Raw genomic sequence first — 12,388 nt, forward strand, 5'->3', positions numbered from 1 at the left:
TACAGAGAACCTATTAAATGAATTTCTTGCTATTGTTTCTTAATTCTTTAAATTATAGATGTAACTTTTTTAGAAAGAGTATGGTTGTAATAAAAGTACAGAGAAACAGCACAAAAAGTATAGTGAGCTCCTTACTTAGTATATATGAAGATTCTTTGACTTTCAAGTCATTTTGAAATGACTTGAGAGACTTGTCAACTTTGACAGAGAAAATAAAAGAATATTCAAACCTCATAATGACTATCTGCCATTTGCCAGCAGCGATTCTAAACTAAAAGACTCGTTGTTGCTATAAAGTCTAAGGCCAGATGCTTGAATTCCCATAGCAGATATTCTATCTATAAATACTGATCAGTATTCCCAAATCACATAAAAAATATCTATTTGAAATACAGATATTAAAAATCTCCTCTCCCATCGTTTTGATTCAATAAGATCCAGGCAGACCCTGGGTATGTGCATATTGTTTAAAGATCATTCTAATGTAGCTAGCATACAGCCTCCATTAGAAAACAAGTGAATAGATGATCGATGCTTGATGTGCTTGGAAAATCACTTCTATTTTGTGGCATAACAGAAGTTAAACCTTGGCAATAAACGAAGAAAAAAACAAAACAGATACAGCTCATTGCCCCACTTGGTTCAACAACTCCTGTACACCTTTCACTTCTTCATTGTGCTTTTTAACTCCAGAAATTTAAAGTAAAATTTATAAAGGTATTAGTACCCTGTTTAAGAAATTTAAAGATTTATAATTATTAGACATTACCTACTGGGTTGCTAGTTGTAGGGAGAACGGCTTTGCCAAGGATTGGTGGGACAAATTCCTCAGCTTCTTGCCAAGGCCTTTTAAATGTCCTTTGCTTAAATTATTCACAGTCTGACTGGGTCTGTAAACATAATTTACTTTAATTTATCCTGAGTACCCATTCCTCTGGGTGGTCAAATCCAACCCTCTCTTAGCTACCAATTGTCTTATTTATTCATTCATAATTTGTTCATTCATTTTTATATTTAACAAACCTGTCTTGATGCCTGAACAGGCACTGTGCTGAGCATTAGTGGTACAAACACCAATAAAACACTGTCATTTTCCCCAAGGAGCTTACATTCCAGAAGTAGAGGCAGAGAAGTATATACATAATTATAGTATAGTGTGCCAATGCAATGACAGTCACTTATTGCTTTCTATTATGTGCCAGATACTCTAAAGCTCATTTATATCTCTCAGCCTCTCTATAAAATAGTTATCAGTATTCTCATTTTACTAATTAGAAAAGTGAGCTTCAGAAAGGTTAAGCAATTTGCTCAAGGTCACATAGCTGCTAAGTTGGCAGAGTTACAATTTGGACACAGGGCTTGTTAACTCCAATACCCATGAAGTTCTCCTTTGCTCCTCACTCCTCGTAACAGGAGTATGCACACATTATGATGGATATTGATAACTATTTTACAGAAAGACTAAGAAATATAAATGAGCTTTAGGGTAAGTGAGGGAAAGCATCCAAAAAACTAGTCCCAGACCAGTCTTCAATGAGAAATAGGAGTTATTGAAGCAAGTAAGAAAGGTGAGGGTGATAGGGCACAAAAAACACAGAGATTATGGCATACAAGTAGAACTGCTAGTACTGGGGTTCAGTCTGCCTGGAATCACACTGGTCTGCAGAGAAGGGATGGGTCTGGAGATGTGGGCAAGAGATGGGACTGGAAAGTGGGGATCAGGCTTTGGAAGGCCCCATATGCCATTTATTAAATGACAGGTGCTGTACTAGGAGCTCTGAAAACAGTCTCAATTAATCCATATAAAACCCACTCCCTCTAATTTATCTCCATTTAGAGAATGCTAAAACTGAGATTTATAAAGATTATATTATTGCCCAAAGTTACACAACAAGTAGGTTATAGAACTGAGATTCAAACTCAGGTTATTCTGTCTCCAAATTTTTGATAAAGATACAACATTTAGAAAAATTACTTTAGCAAATGATAGATGAGATGTAGAAAAGGCTGAGGGCTGCTGATGCAACCTATGCAAGATATAATAACATCTTGGAATAAGGTGAGGATGGAGAAAAGTTGACACACTCTAGAGTATTGCCATTCAATAGAAATGCAAGTGAGCCAAACATGTAATTTCTAATTTTCTAATAGTGACATTAAAAAATAATAAGAAAGAGATGAAAATGATTTTAACAATATTTTTATCTAATGCAGTATATTCAGATTATATCTTCACACGTCACATATAAAAATTAACAATATAGTTTACAATCTTTTTTTGCATACTGTCCTCAAATTGTGAGGTCTATTTTATACTTACAACACATTTCAGTTCAGATGAACCACATTCCAAGTGCTTAGTAGCCGATTATGACTAGTGGTTACCATACTAGACAATAAAACTCTAGAGAATTACAGGTCTTGGAAATGACTTTCTGGATATGTGGCAACTGAAGATGATTAGCTGACATTGTATGAGTCTGAACTTCAGGGAAATGAGATGGGGACTCATGATATTTAGGATCTGATCGAAATCATGGGAGGTGGGAGGGGAGGGTGTAGAAAGTGAGAAGATAAAAGGCCCAAGATCAGATCCTTGGGGTATAATCATATTCTTAGTCTGGTTTTTGGAGAGCTCTGACAGGTCCTGACCATCCAATATATATAAATTTGAGCCTGTCCTTGCTGACTTTTCCATGATTATTGGCAATGAGGTTCATTTCTATTCAATTTCTTAACTAATCTGTACTGACCATATTAACTAACCTATACTGATAGTGAATCTATAGTATGACCTTTCTAATATGTATCTTCTATTTCTAAAGTTAAGCATTGTAGAAGTATATATATATGAATGCCACTATCATAAAGGAAAAGAGATCATAATTTCCTGATACACATAATAACGCTCACAGAGACTAGTTGGTACAAATTTTAAATGATGGACACGGCTTCCTAGAAGAAAATAGTTTTCCATGTCATGCATACAAATGGTGAACATAGAAAACCTGAAGATGTAAGTAAATATCCAAATTCCAAAAAAAGTAATTCCTGGCTCACCCTAGAATTTAAAATAATACCTAATTATCTAAGCAATCTTTTAGTCCTATTTTCCTCATTCTCTTGAAACGCTTCTGTGCCTAACAATTTAATTTGATTGAGCACAGCTAGGGACCTAAATCCGAAGGGTGTTCTCTGTGAAGATTGCTAGTAGTCTGACATTCTAATCTTTCCTTATGGAAGACTACTATGAATTCTAAGGACTGGCATTCACTGTGCTGGAAGATGAGCGGCTCAATTTTCTGCAGGTTCATAGCAAAAATATACTGCTGCTTATTCCTGACATTTAAATCTGTGGCTTCACAAATGAATTTCTTCTACTTTCTCATTCTCTCATAAAAATGATGGGCTTCGAAAAGTTAGATAACATATTCTACTTCAGAGATATGTGGAAGGAAGAAGTTCAAATAATCTAGATTAAACACTCTTGATTTCAATTTAAAAAGGTCTATGACCTCTCAGTCTAAGGATTAGAAATAGATTTTTGCTCTGCCTAACAGTAAACCTGATACCAAATGTTTCTCTAATCTCAGAAACCTTTCCTCCTCTTTTTATATTTCCTAATATGAAAACAGAGCATAAAAATCTGACAAATATGATTCAGCATACAAATCGCTCACCTCAAAGATTATTCTGCCATGAACAGTAAGAGTAGATAACGTTTTAAGGGAAACACTTGCTATCCTCCAAGACCACGAGCATGCCTGATCACCCTGAATTCACTGAATCCTCTTTGAACCCATTTACCACATGCTTAGGCTTCACATGAAACTTACTTATTACTAGAGTTCACAGATCATTGAACGTTAGGTTAGATGGGACCTGGGATATCACCCAGTCTCATCAAAATAAAATAGTGCCAGAAGACAGGCCCTTGTCCAGTATTCTTCCCACTCCGCCCTGATGGAGCCAATAAGAGCAAAGAATTCCAATTCTACAAGAACAATGTGCATTTCTAAGAAGGTTTGTCATCTTTTTTACTGCTAGAGTTTATTGTGAAAATCTGCAATGACTTTTCTTAAAAATTCTTTTTTCATTTATGGGATAAAAAGATTTTGTTTTGCAAACTAAATGTACAAAAATAAGAGAAATGACATGGAATTCATAGAAAACTTAAAGAATGAATTTGCTGAAATGAAGTAACAATCTAATTCGATATTCCTTTGACTATGTACAGCCTTAGAAAATTCACCATTGTCTATTACATAGATATGGTATTTTCTTAATAACAAAAACTTAAAAGAAACACTAATTATAAAGACAGGTACTTGCTGATGAAGAAAACAAGGGTCAAACCATAAACATACAAGAAAGATAAATGCTTTGAAATGGGGTTTTGTTTCTTGCTTCAACAAGCTCCTTTTAAGTTTGAAACTTATTTCTGATCTCAGTTCTCTTTGTTTTCTATTATTTAGGTAGCTGTTTTTGTCTCAGGACAAAGAATTATACATGATGTGCATTTGAGCTGTAGAGAGTACACTTATGAAAGTATAATTATGTTTTTAATCCTGATTTAAAATTATTGACATGAAAATCTACCAAGGCACCCATTTGGTAGCCATGGAGAAATCAGAAGTGAAATGTCCCTGGGGTCTGGAGCCCCCACATTCTGCAGTGACTCACAGGAGGCTTTCAGGATACAGGAAAGAGGAGGCAGATTAATGAGAGAATTGAGCTCCTTTGCACAACTGAAGAATTATGAATGGTCAGTGGTGACATCATGCCGATTACGACAAATAAATTGAAATATTTTCTCAAAAGCAAGTCTAATGACACAGCTCATTCTTCTTTTTAGATCATAGTGAAATCACTCAGCCTTTAGTCAGGCACTCTGGTGAAACAAGTTAATCACCTGGAAACCCACTAACTATCAGTTATCATCAAATTCTCATTTGAGATACATGCCATTTGTCCCCAAGACCTAAGACATCATATTATCATCCATAATTTATTGCTTCTGAAGGGGTCAGGGTCTGGGGCTCAGCCCCAGAAGAAGCAATCTAGCATTCTATGAGCCAAAACTGTCTATTTACCAGCATTTCTGAAAAGATATATTAAAATAAATTTAACATTTTTTTCTGAGTATAAAAGATACACAGATGCATTATAAAAAGTTATTTAAAATTGGAAAAAGAAAATAAAAATCTCTTACAATTCCCTGACTCAAAGATAACACCTAGGCACAGAATCACACTGCTTGTGCTGACAAAAGTCTGGATGTTTGCAAGGCAAAGCAAGGTCATATCAGGGACTGGAGAATCTATCAAAATAAATAGAACCCTGGAGGCCGTTTCTAGCTGGGCAGTCTGCTGACTTCTGTAGACACTGGAGTGCTTTGAATCTTCCATTCAAACCTCAATAACCAGAACATTAAACTTTTGACCACATTTTATAATAAAGAGGCTAAATTTTATAATAAAGAGAGTATGACTATTTACTTATAAGCAACTTACACTGATCATTTTCAAAAACTGAAAGATTAAGCTTTTACGAAATAAATCTCAAAAAATCATATTATCTTGGTAAATGTGGGATATTTTTAGAAAAACAGCAAGGAAAGTTCACTCTATAAGACTGAGAAGAATATCACCTTCAACGATGTCATGCTTTTTTTCTAAGAAGCTAACACATATTTTAAACGTGAAAATGAAAAACTCCATTTATAGCTCGTTCTTTCTTATTACTTTCTCACCGAGGAAGGTAAGAGAACTCTTCTTATTTCACTAGAGAGTTTTAAAATGTGATCTCTTCTTTGTTAACAGGTACAAAGGCAAATATTATTTGGGTTAAAAATAGCCCCTTTATAATCTTACCACTGCACATAATATTCAGCCCTCCTACTAGGGTGAATTCCACTACATGCCGCTTGAAGAAATATTTCCTTGTTTCAAATATACTTGACATTTAATTCCACTGAGTGAGCTCTTGTTTCTGTCGTCTAAAACTGAGATTAAAAAAGGAAATAATAAGCCTCCAGATTCATACCTTATTTTATTAGTGGGACACCTACTGTTAACCTTTCTATTGTACAGGGAGTTTTCCCCAGAGCAATTACATCTTGTCAAGGAAAAAGGAGGAAGCTTGGAGAGGAAGCAAGAGGGGAAGGTTAGGGCAGAGTTGCATACCAAGAGGAAAAAGTTATCAACAAGAGGAGTGAGAGACTGAGAGAAAGAAGAAAGAGGTGAAGAAATCAAAAGGGAGGATGTGAGAGAAAAGGACAATAAAAATGCACACAAGATCTGAACATTGGATCATTAAACTCTTAAAATCTAAAGAATATTCCACAACCCCCAAATTATTCATTCAGAGGTTCCAGCAAGGGTCTATCATCAGAGAAATCATTTATTTTGCCACTCTTTTCTCACCTACTCACGATCTCTGGAGTCACCAGCTCTTGAAAAAAAGTCAGGTTTATGCTATGCATCACATCAGGGAAGCCCTTTAGGTCACGTGTCTTCTAAAGGATCACAACAAACAGTTCTTTGAAATGCGTCAGCAGTGGTGCTGGCCACAGGAACTGGTTAGAGCTGCCTCTGCCCAGCACTATTTCCCGGGCTGCTGCCGAGGGGCCTGGTGGACTCTAAGCAAAGTGGAAGCATTTTTTTTTCAATTTCTTTCTCAGTGACATTGTTCATCAGTCTTACTTCTTTCTCATTATCTGGAGACACCACTTATATTCTAGGTTTTCCACACTTTGCTTCTAAATAATGGAGTCCTTTCTGTTTGCAGTTCTTTATGAGGAGCTAATCAACTACAAATGCCTTGTCTGCTGCTTGACTTCTTTTCTCTTATGGGCTATTAATCACAGAATAAACCCCAGTTATAATGCGCCCATCCTAAAATTTTAGCAATCGAATATTTTTCTTTCAGACTTTTTTTCCTCAAAGGAAATGGACTTTGATCATTCAAACCACCCAATCTTTTCCGTTCTGTTTCTCTATTTCAGATTAACAGCTCCACTAAATTAGCATTTTCAAGAGAATACCAGATGCTGCATTCTTTGATCTCTATTTCCCTCACCCTGTAACGCAATCTTTCAACATAAAAGTGGAAATGTCTTTTCTTAATTCAAGCAATCCTATGCAATGCCAGCCATGGTTTTAGCATCCCTGTAAATTCTGGTTTGTCCCTGTATCACAAACCAATTGATGAAGGTCTTCACATCCCACAGGGCCTTTCTTCCTGCTGAAAAGCCGGGTCTGCATCAAAACTCACTTATCTAAGTGGCTTTCTCAAGAGCCACTCCTGTCCTTCCCTGTTCTCTGCTGCATACAGCATCCCTGCCACGGGTATTGTTCTATCACTGTGCTGGAGGGAAAACATCTGTTGTCATCTAGTTGCCATTTGTCATCATGTTTTTACAGTCCTACGTTTCCCATCAGAGTCTACTGATAGTATAGCTCTCAACGCCTTCTGTGATCTTCAGAAAACACACATTAAAGAGATCATCTGTTTAAGCAAAACAAAGATTCCTCTTTGACTTTGTAATTGCTTAGAGGGCAAAGATACTTCTTTAAAAAAGTAAACACTTTTAAGAATAGTATTTTTTTTAGTTCCATCAGTTCTTTCTTTCTCTGTCTGAACTCTTGTAACTTGAAGTAATGAATCAGAGATATCTCCTATTTCTGATGTTTTCCCATTGTTTTTCTTATGATTATTGAAAGTTTTATTGAGGTAAAATTTACATGCAGTGAAATACACAGATCTCAAGTGACAGTTTTTTCCAGTTGTTCTAGTTTGCTAGCTGCTGGAATGCAATATACCAGAATCAGAACGGCTTTTAAAAGGGGGATTTTAATAGATTGCTAGTTTACAGTTCTAAGGCTGAGAAAATGTCCCAATTACAACAAGTCTACAGAAATGTCCAATTAATGGCATCCAAGGAACGATACCTTGGTTCAGCATGGCCGATGAAGTTCAGGGTTTCTCTCTCAAGTGAGAAGGCACATGACGAACACAGTCAGAGTTTCTCTCTCATCTGGAAAGGCACATGGTGAACACGGTCAGGGTTCCTCTCTCATTTGGAAGGGCACATGGTGGACACGGCATCATCTGCTAGCTTCTTCTCCTGGCTTCCTGTTTCATGAAGCTCCCTGGGAGACATTTTCCTTCTTCATCTCCAAAGGTCACTGGCTGGTGGACTCTGCTTCTCATGGCTATGTCATTCTTCTCTGCTCTCTCTGAATCTCCTACATTCTTCAAAATGTTTCCTCTTTTATAGGACTCCAGAAACTTACCAAAATCCACCCACATGAGTGGACACATGTCGTTACCTAATCCAGTTTAACCACCACTCTTGATTAAATCACATCTCCAGGGAGATGATCTGATTACAGTTTCAAACATACAGTATTGAATAGGGATTATTCTGCCTTTACAAAATGGGATTTTGATGAAAACATGGCTTTTCTAGGGTCCATACATCCTTTCAAACCAGCACACCAGTTCTGACAAATATACCCATCTATTTGACCCACACCCTCTCAAGATATATAATATGTCCATCACCCCAGAAAGTTCCCTCATGCCCCTTCCCTATGAACTACACCCTGCCCCGAAATAACCACTGATCTGAATTCTATGACTTCAGATAACTTGACCTCTTCTAGATTTCATATAAGTGGAATCATACAGTATGAACTCTTGAGTCTGGCTTCTTTCATACAACATGGTTTTTAAAGATCCATCCATGTTATTGTAATGATAAGCGATTCACTGACTTTTATGGCTGAGTAGCATTCTATCATATAGATGTATCACAGTTTGTTTATCCATTCTTCTGTTGATGAAAACCTGGGCTGTTTTCAGCTCTTGATTATTAGGTATATTTATTGCTATGGATTGAGTTGTATCTCCCAAAATGATATGCCCAAGCTCAAACATCCATTCTCCTGAATATGATCCTTTCGGAAATACAATCTGTTTTTTGTTGTTGTTTTTTTTGTGTGTGTGTTTTTTTTGGTGCATGGTCTGGGAATCAAACCCATGTCTTCCACATGAAAGGCGAGCATTCTGCCACTGAACCACCCATGTACTCTCGAAATAGGATCTTTGAAGGTATTGTTGGTTAAGATAGGGACAAACTGGATTAGAGTAAACCCCAATTCAAAATGACTGGTGTTCTATAAGGAGAGGAAATTTGTACCCAGACAGACTGACAGCAAGAGAAAGCAGCCATGTGACACAGGCAGTGACTGAGTTATGCAACAGACCAAGAATGCCATGACTGCTGGCATGCCGCCTCCAGGGCACCACAGGCTTAGAGCAAGCATGGCCCTGCAGACACCTTGATTGGGATTTTTAGCCTCCAGAACTGTGAGACAATACATTTCTGCTGTTTTCAGGTATCCAGTTTGTGGTACTTTGTTAAGGCAACACCAGCAAACTAAGACATTCATTTTGAAAAAAAAAATCAAGATTGCTTTTCAGTGTTTGGCTCATACTAAAATATTTTAACTCATAAAAAGAACTGCCTCTAAATGATTAGGACACCAGGACCCCCTCCACAGTCAGTAGAGCAATCATAGGGAACACACTTTATGACGGGGAGTTGTCAACAGTGCTGATAAAATGGTGTTCAATCCGCACACTCTCTCACCTTCTCAGGTTCAATGGCACATTAGAATCAATGAAGTTACTACTGTGGTCCAGAAACATAGCTGTGTGTGGTCCAGCATCAGGGCAAAGTCCAAGTGGAGAACTCACTCTCATCAATGAAACTATCCTAGTCTAAGCTGTCACTATATTCCCTTGAAGGGGTTTTGTTATGTCTCCTGTAACATCCCTTCTTATCTCTAATTCAAACAGGGCAATCAGAAGCAGCTGGGGGTGCAGGATGAAAGGGCTACTTCCCTAGAAGAGTTCCAGAAAGATTTGGGGACAAAGAGCAAGAGGAATCTGCTCTGCACGTCAGGGAGGCAGAAGGACCATAGCTGTATGGTAGCAGACGAGAACACAGCACTTCAAAGAAGCCATGGCCCTGGGAGTAGCAGCACACTTTCTGTGTCCACAAGCAGGGTTCAAAACAGAGCCATTGCCCAGAAGGAGTGGTTAGGACAGGGACTGTCTGTATGGGCCAGTGACTGAGGGCTAGATAAGAGGAAGGAGATAACACAGTTGGGTACCTGCAGGAAGAGATGACAGGGAGATCAGTAGTATCTCCCCCACCCTACTCCCTGCTTTGTGCTAATAAATCCCCTGAAACTTAGACACAACATCAAAAAATGGGAAAGGGCAAGTCAGAATCGACTGAAATTAAGTTCCTACCAACCCGGTAGAAGGATGACAAAAATAAATTAAATTAGCATAAGAAGGGATAAAAGAAGTTTGGTTTGATAGTCAAGCTTGTGAACAGAATTTACAAGTACTACTCTTAAGTAAGCATTAACAATTTCTGGAAGGACAAACAGAAATTGCTAACAGTTGCTTACTCTGGAGAAAGGGAATACGCATCTAGGGTGGGAGAAAGGTTTACTTTTTATTGTTTATATTTTTGCATTAGTTGGACTTTTCACCAAGTACTTTTATTGATTTTACAATCAAATCTACTTAAACTAAGTAGATAGATAATACATTCAGTATTGAAATGATGTAATGAATTGATGTAATATATAATTTCTTAGTTCTAATCCAAATGCTGTCAAACACTTGGAATTGTAACTTAGCTGTTACGTTCATTCATAGTAACAGCAATGTCATTTTATGACACCTGTGTTTTTTGTGCAAATACTTGTACGTGAGATAAAAACTTGGATACTAGAGAATTACAGGAAATAAGGTAAAAAAAAAAAAAAAAGTTGATTTCATTAGGTGGAATTAATGGAATCCAATAAGTTGTGAGTGAATTTTAACTTTTAAACTGATCTACCTCTCCATGCTGCACAGACCTAACCTTAGTTTTTTAATTTCACCTTTTGCTCGCCTTTAAAAATTACAAATTAAGGGAGGTGCAAGGGTAGTTCAGTGGTAGAATTCTTGCCTTCTATGCAGGAGGCCTGGGTTCGATTCCCGGTCCATGCACTCCCCTTCCCCCCCAAAAAAATAAAAATAAAAATAAATTCAGCAAATGGTGCTGCAACAACAGGACAGTCACATGGAAAAAGAATGAAATGTGACCCCACCACATAGCAAACACCCCTTTGCAAATTTGCACATCGGATGAGTTGTCTCCTCAAGGCCCAGATATCACCAAAAATCATTACTATTAAAATGGTCTTCAGCTAATTTCTTTAATGGAGTCCCAAAGTCTTCTTTTATTATATTTATATGAAAAATAAATATCAAATTAACTATATGTGTTATAGGATATATGCTCATTTGTGTTAATTTTCACTTATAAATATTATATTAATATTACTGTATAAGTGGAAATTATATTAGTCATACATATTAATATATTTATAACTATATATTGATAATATATTATTAATTTTATTAAATATATAATATATTAAATGTATTACAATATAATCTATATTTTATAAATTATATTTTATAATAATAAATAATGTATTATTATATATTGATAATGATATATTAATAAAAATATATATTATTATTACATGAGTGAGGGAGGAAGAGAGGGAGGGAAAGAAGGAGGGAAGGATAGAGGGGGGAAGAGCAAAAGGGAAGGAAGGAAAGATAAACTAAAGGAGGGAAAGAGAGAGATGAAGGGATAGAGGGAAAGAGCGAAAAAGGGGAGGAGGGAACTAAAATGTATTGGGCACCTACAATATACCAGGCCTAGTGCCAGACCTTTCAACACACATTAACTCATCAAACCTTAAAATAATACTGAGAGGATAGTATTATACTCAGTTTTACTGATGAGATGAAGTAGTGTTTTGCTTTTTTAAGGTATCCTGTTGGCAAGTGGCTCACTCAAAAGTCAAACAGATTGGCATGAACTCAGAGCCTCTGCCCTCTGCCACCTTTTGTTCAAGTTATCTCCAAAATAATGGGAGATTCAGTGTGTTGTGTGTGTGTGTGTGTGTGAAATCTCACAGAGGTCAAATGAAGGAGATTGTGGACAATAAGGGATATGTTAAAATTACTCTGGGACATATTTGATATTGTTGGAGCACTTGGCATTTTAAAGTTAAAAAGAAAGGTTTTTAAAGAAGTAGGAAAAACCATAGCTTAAGTAAAAGAGACACAAAATCCATTACTTTGGTCAAGAAAGCATATTTCAGATCAGTCATAAAAATGGGTGAAAAAAATCAATCAAATTTTATTGATTTAAAACACAACAATTTGAACCACATAAAAGTCACATTTTGTATTTGTCAAGAAAATTCACTGAAGAAAATAAATTAGCTTGGCAGGAGTG

General features: G+C 36.6%; 1 protein-coding gene and 1 non-coding gene across 12 annotated transcripts in view; one reads left to right on the forward strand and one right to left on the reverse strand.

Annotated features, from left to right (window-relative positions):
- Positions 1–12,388, reverse strand: part of RELN (reelin) — a 530,878-nt gene that overhangs the window by 267,780 nt on the left and 250,710 nt on the right. The gene's annotated exons all lie outside the window — the stretch shown is intronic.
- On the forward strand, positions 11,009–11,079 carry TRNAR-UCU (transfer RNA arginine (anticodon UCU)). Its single transcript has one exon. It is a non-coding gene; the product is annotated as a tRNA-Arg (tRNA).

The sequence above is a fragment of the Tamandua tetradactyla genome, chromosome 1, assembly GCF_023851605.1.
Source record: "Tamandua tetradactyla isolate mTamTet1 chromosome 1, mTamTet1.pri, whole genome shotgun sequence".
Classification (NCBI taxonomy): Eukaryota; Metazoa; Chordata; class Mammalia; order Pilosa; family Myrmecophagidae; genus Tamandua; species Tamandua tetradactyla.